Source organism: Myotis daubentonii, chromosome 4 (assembly GCF_963259705.1).
Source record: "Myotis daubentonii chromosome 4, mMyoDau2.1, whole genome shotgun sequence".
NCBI classification, from domain to species: domain Eukaryota; kingdom Metazoa; phylum Chordata; class Mammalia; order Chiroptera; family Vespertilionidae; genus Myotis; species Myotis daubentonii.
The window spans coordinates 11462044-11468083 of NC_081843.1; the positions used below are offsets into that span (position 1 = coordinate 11462044).

Sequence of the window (6040 nt, forward strand, 5' to 3'; positions counted from 1 at the left end):
CAGCTGGCCGCGCTCCTCCAGCTCCTTCCAAACTCCTGACACGGAAGGGCCTCCTGGGCCATGGCACTGTGTCCCCTCTTGTCCTTGGTGCCTTGGTGCCCTCACCCACATGGAAGCTTGGAGGCAGGGCGTTGGTCTGTGTGCAGAGAGAACATGAGGATTTTCCAACTCGATCCCGTGGGTCCTTCCTCCCAGGAGGAAGCCTGGGGTCACACCACGGTGTCCTGCTGGTTTCTAACATGATGAAGCCGCGTCCTGTGTCTGCTCAGCATGCCTGGCCTTGCCTTGCAGCTCCTTAGGGAGAAGCCCCCGGAGACAGCTCGCCGGTGATTTCTCCAGCTCGACTCCCTTCCCGCTCCTCCTGTCTGCATCACTGGAAATACCTTTTTTTTTTTAATGTATTTTTATTGATTTCAGAGAGGAAGGGAGAGGGAGAGAGAGAGAAACATCAATGATGAGAGAGTCCTCGATTGGCTCCCTCCTGCACGCCCCCTGCTGGAGATGGGAACACCTTGAAAGGCCTATTAATTCATTGGCGCAGGCCCTGGAGGTGGGGGTGGTGGGGTGCACTTGGGGTATGCAGCCTCCCGGGCGAGACTGTGTGGTGTGGCCTGAGCTCGGAAGGGCATAGGAATCTCTACTGGTCAGAGTTGAGCACTAGCCATGGGGGTGGGGCTGGTGGAAAATTATTTATATAAAACATTCAGAGGCCCACAGGCCTGACATTGATGGGCATTTTGTCAACAGATATATATATTTTTTTTTAAGTGAGCTTTTCTCCCCTCTTTATTATAGAAATAATACATGTTCCCTGCAGATAAGACAGAAGAAAAAAATCCGAAGTCACTTAATAACTCTCAGTGGGTGGCCTTCCAGACCTTTTCTGGCATTACACCTCTCAGCGGGAATAAGGCCCTGTTACCTGTGGCAGTGATGTGCCCCCAGGCCCCTGCCCACACACCTTCCGGTGGGCCTGGCACGGGACCTCACTGCCTTTGGCTGCTCAGCCTAAGCCACGAGGGGCTGCGGAGCCTCAGGGGAAGCCTCAGTGTGGTGGTGTGTAAGGCTGGTGAGCAGACGAGTGGACCTCGCTGCCCAGGCCCACATTGGTGTCTGGAGTTAGCCTGGGGGGGCCGAGGCCAGAGACGTGTCCAGAGGTGTGACTCCTCCCCAAAAAGCCAGTCAGATGCCGTTGTGGTTCTTGGAGCCCCGGAAGGCATGGCCCCATTGTGCAGAGGCAGAGCCTGAGCGCAGTCTGAGACCTGCTCTCCCGCCCTCCCCTGGGCCATGCTGGACTGGTCCCGGCGCCCCTGGTGGTCGAGGTCATGGGAACCTTGCACCAGCCTCTGAAGGGCACTCGAATGGAAGTGGTTCTGACTCTGCAGGATGTTCGAGGCGTCTGTCCTCCGCTCGCCCAGCCTGCCAGGGAGGGGCCCGAGGTCTGAGGAAATGGGGTTTTGTGCTATTGATCTGTGTTATGGTATTTCCAAAACTGGTTCCCGCCCGGGCATTGCTGCCTCCCCATGCTGGATGCGGCGGGGGGCGGGGGGAGCCTGCCTGCTCTCGGGGCACAGTCACCTGCCTGGGGCTCCGCTGCCTCAGTGCAACACTTGCAGAGGAGGAGAGAGGCTCAGAGAGAAGTGACTGGCTCCAGGCCGCCAGCAGGTCCCTGGCAAAGCTAGGGCCCAATTGTAGTCTGTCTGGCTCCAGAGCCGCATGCGTGGAGTCACCTCGCAGCCACTGGGGAGACCTCCGCGTGCCGAGGGCCTTGCAGTCCCTCTGTGCCCAGGGCAGCGTTCCGCAGCCGCGTTCGGACGCGCCAAGGAGGCAGGGCAGTTGTCACCATTCCATTGAACTTGAAGGACAGCGAGGCCCAGAGGGTAGGTGGCTTGGCCACGGTCACGCAGCTGGAAAGCGGCAGAGCCCGAATTCCAACCCGCTGGCTAGGATTCGCGGTTCTGCTGGGTTCCCTGGCAGAGGACGCCTTTGTGGGGGAGATGCCAGCGGAGGCCCAGCACCTGAACTGGCTGTGGAAGCGGCCCCCGAGCTGCCATGTCTGCTAGGTCCCCCCCTTTCTCTTTCGGGGGCCTGTGTCCGCCTGCAGGGGCCGAGCAGTGCCTGTGGGATCAGCCCTGCTTCCTGGCTCACGGAAGGCCTCCACACCCAAAGGCTCTGCTTCTGCTGGGGCTTTGACAGCTCTTTGCTGGTCTCGTATGCAGGTGACTCAGGTGGGGCTGCACTTGGGGGCGCCCCTCAGTGCAAGGCTCCCCGGGGTTTCTCTGTGGACAGGGTTGTGGAGTTAAAGGCCAGCCACACAGGTTTCCCTTAAAATGACGATGCAGGTCTGACCCCCCCTTCCCCCCCCCCCAGCTCAAAGACACGGATGACTCCCGCATCACTCACCAGAGCCGTTTCCGTCCATCACCAGACACTGCAGGGCCCACTCTGTGGCCGGTAGGTGCCACGTGTGCTACTGTGTGCCATGTGCTATCCGTACTAAAATTACACGCACCAGCGTGTGTGTGTGCCCGTGTGTGTGTGCAGGCTCTGTGCTCTGACATGACACAGGTTTCTATAACTGACCTCATTTTATTCTGGGAAACTGGTGGCAGGAAAATGTATTTTTAAAAAATTTGCTCATTAACCAGAAATCATTCTCTCCAGATTTAAAAGAGGCTCTTTCTGGATGAAATAGTTCAAGTTCAGACTTCAGACAGGTGTTGTGAGAATTTTAAGAGACACCTCGTCCTCCACGCCAGGAGAGTGGAGGGCAGGTAAGATGTCACACCCCACTTGCTCCCTCGGCCGGGCCATGGGCAGTGTGCAACCTACACACCAGATTTGTCAAACTCCCATGGAAACCGTTTTGTCTCAAGGCCTCCCTTCTCACCCCTCCTCTTTCCAAGATGGCTTGTGGGGGAGGCAGCTGTGTGTCTTTATGGGGTTGGGGCGGGACATCTGGCCCTTGATTTGGACTTTGGTCAGCACCAAAGGGTGAGAGGCATCCTCCCCTCCCGGCCTCCTGTGACCGTCAGCTCAAAGACACATATGACTCCTGGAGCAGGAGGCGGGGCAGTGGGCGGGGAGAGGGGGAGGACGTGAGGATGGAGAGGCGGTGGCGGGACTGGCCAGTGGCTGGAGTCCGGCTCCTCGTGGTAGAGCCCCAGCCCCGATTAAGGCCTCTTCACCGGGAGATGGACTCCTAATGACAGAATTTCCCCGACACAGAGACTATTTAAAAGATGCTGGGCAGCCCGGCCAGCGTGGCTCAGTGGTTGAGCATCGACCTATGAACCAGGAGGTCACGGTTTGATTACTGGCCCGGGAATATGCCCGGGTTGCAGGCCCAATTCCCAATGTGGAGCGTGCAGGAGGCAGCCGATCAATGATTCTCTCTTATCCTTCATGTTTCTCTCCCTCTCCCTTCCTCTCTGAAATCAATAAAAATATATTAAAATAAAAAACAGGTGCTGGGCAGCGCATGTGTGACCCATGCCCACTAGGTGGCCACACGAATGTTTCTGGATCCCTAGGACCTCTGTCAGGTTCTGGTGGGCAAAGTGCAAGAGGGCTGGTCCCGGCCTGCTGGGGACCTGCCCGCTGACTTCTCTCTCCCAGGCCCAGCCCCTCTGGCGGTGCTGAGGCGGCAGGGTGGAGCCTGGGAGCCTGGTGGGAGTTAGAATCCGTCTGTCCTCGCTGAGGAGGCCTCGGCCGTGAGAGTCAGACTCGGCAGATCTGGGTTCAAGTTAACATGCTACTGCTTACTACCTGCAGGGCCAGCCCCTAAACACTGGAGAGTGTAGTGCCAACCCCCCTGCATCACCCCTAAATCATTAAACACACACAATGCCAAGTCAATTCTACCTCCATAAAATGGGGGGAAATGTAGAAAAACCCCAGAAAACAATACTAAGTCATAGATTTGATATTTCAAAGTGATGCTGCGCTTTTTGTCAGCTGCCTTCTCTCTCTGTGCTCGGCCGTGTGACCTCAGGCAAGTCACGTGGGCTCCCTGGCCTCGGCCCCATCTACAAAGTGGAATTAGTACGAGTCCCTCCCAGGGCTGATGAAGGACCGCGTGAGACGATGGATTAGCCTGTTCAGCTTCAAGCCTGGGTTGCAGCGGTTGCTCAATTAACTGGTCCTCTGGGCCGTGGGGTGTGTAACAGATGAAGCGCCCAGCCTGTTTTGTCTTCCGGACGGAAAGTATAGTGTCAGTCACTGGTGAGTGACATGGCGCTTAACGTGGTAACCACGGTGCTGGAGGCCCTGCTTCTGCTGGTCCAGGGGTGATGGGTGTTCAGCTGAAAGCTCAGAGGGGACCTGAGGTTTGCCCAGCATCATGGCGGCATGGGGACCGGAGCCCAGGCCTGCTCTTCCTGAGCACCCACCCCCGTCCCCCCAGGCTGGCCCTGGGTCTTGGGATGGTCTGGGGGTTGGTGGACAGTGAAGCTTTCCTGGCTTCCCCGTGGCCTCCTCCTGCCTCCAGGTCTGCCCTTTCCTACACGGCTGCCACCCTTGAGACAGACGTGAACACACACACATGCACACGAACACACATGCACACATGTGTGAGCATGCACACCCCCATCTGAGGCCCCTCTGGAAGAGCAGGAACTGTTTGAGGAGGCAGAGAATGCCAGGCTCCAGGAGGCATTGCCACAGCCTCTCTGGTCACAGTCACTTCCAATGCCCTTGTTCCAGAGCTTGGGATTTTGAGGCCAGTGTGGCGAACAGCCAGATAAGAAAGCCAGGGTCGGAGCCAGGGCTGGAGCCAGATGTCAGAGCCGGGGTTGGGGGCAGGGTTGGAGCCAGATGTCAGAGCCAGATGTCAGAGCCAGGGTTGGGGGCAGGGTCCTGGCTCAGTGCATTTCTTTCAGCCACATCTCTGTGGGCCCCTGGGAGGATCACCATGGCAACAGGAGCAGGCTTGGTAGCCCAGGTCAGTGGGAGGAAAAGGCCCTGGAGCTAACATTTCTTGAGCACCTACCAAGGGACTGGTTTCCTGGGGCATTTAACTCACTGGAGTATAAACATGAAATGTTTCATTTCTTATTTTATTTTTTATTTTAATTAATTTTTTACAACTGTCTGCCCGTATCTGTCCGTTACAATTTCTCTCAATTCGTCCAGGTCAACAAAAGGCAGTTTATTCTAGGGGGTATGGTGACAATTCGAGCAGCACTGCAGCCCCATTTGTGTGTCGGCCTCCCAAGATTTCACTTTTAAAAAACAAGGAGACAGCACAGCTACAGACTTGAAATTCCGACTGCCTGGGCCACAGCCTGGCTCCTCGCCTCCTGCAGTGGGACCTCGGGCAAGACTGACCCTCTCTGCCTCGCGTCCTCATCATTCCAGTGGAGACATTTACAACAGTCGTGACCGTACAGCTGTCAGTTACTGACCCTAAAGCACCGGCACTGGCGGGACAGGAGCGCCGTGCGTGTGAGCTGCCATGGGCCTAATTTTTATTATCGCACAGCTGCCAGCACCGCCCTCCATCCCTCACAGCGTCTGGGCCCTCCTGCTGCTGCGATGACCCATTTCAGTGGCAGGCTCGGCTGCTTGTTTTCAATCTCAGTCTTCGACTGCCTCAGAGCTGCTCCCTGCTCCCCGCAGTCAGGCCGGCCCAGCTCCGGAGTGTGGGCGCTCTGTCAGGCTCCTCCCGCCTTCCTCATCCCCCTCCCGCGAGGTCCCTGCAGGTGGGGGCCCCACAAAGTCGTGGCTCAGAGGCGGTCCCGCCGGATCCCTGTGGCCCTGAGCGGCCCCACCCGGCTCAGGTCAGGAGTCTGACCACCTCTTGGTCCTGGGGTCACTGGAGTGGTCCTGCCACCTCTGTCCTCTAACCTCCGCTGGGGACACAGGGAGGCCTTGCCTGCCCTCTGAGGGTAGAGAGAAGAAACGTGGTCTCCCTGGGTCTCTGCGGGCCCGCACCACCCAGGCCCCGCAAACCGAGAGTGACCGTGAGCCCGGCTCCAGCAGCGGGCCTCCCCCCTCCATCCCTGGGCCAGGAATGCCCCCAGGATCCTGGTTCCCAGGA

At 57.8% G+C, this 6040-nt stretch overlaps 1 non-coding gene across 1 annotated transcript; it reads right to left on the reverse strand.

Moving 5' to 3' along the window:
• Positions 1–5085: 5085 nt before the first annotated feature.
• Positions 5086–5214, reverse strand: LOC132233957 (small Cajal body-specific RNA 8). The gene has a single exon (XR_009452801.1). It is a non-coding gene; the product is annotated as a small Cajal body-specific RNA 8 (non-coding RNA).
• Between the last annotated feature and the right edge of the window lie 826 nt (positions 5215–6040).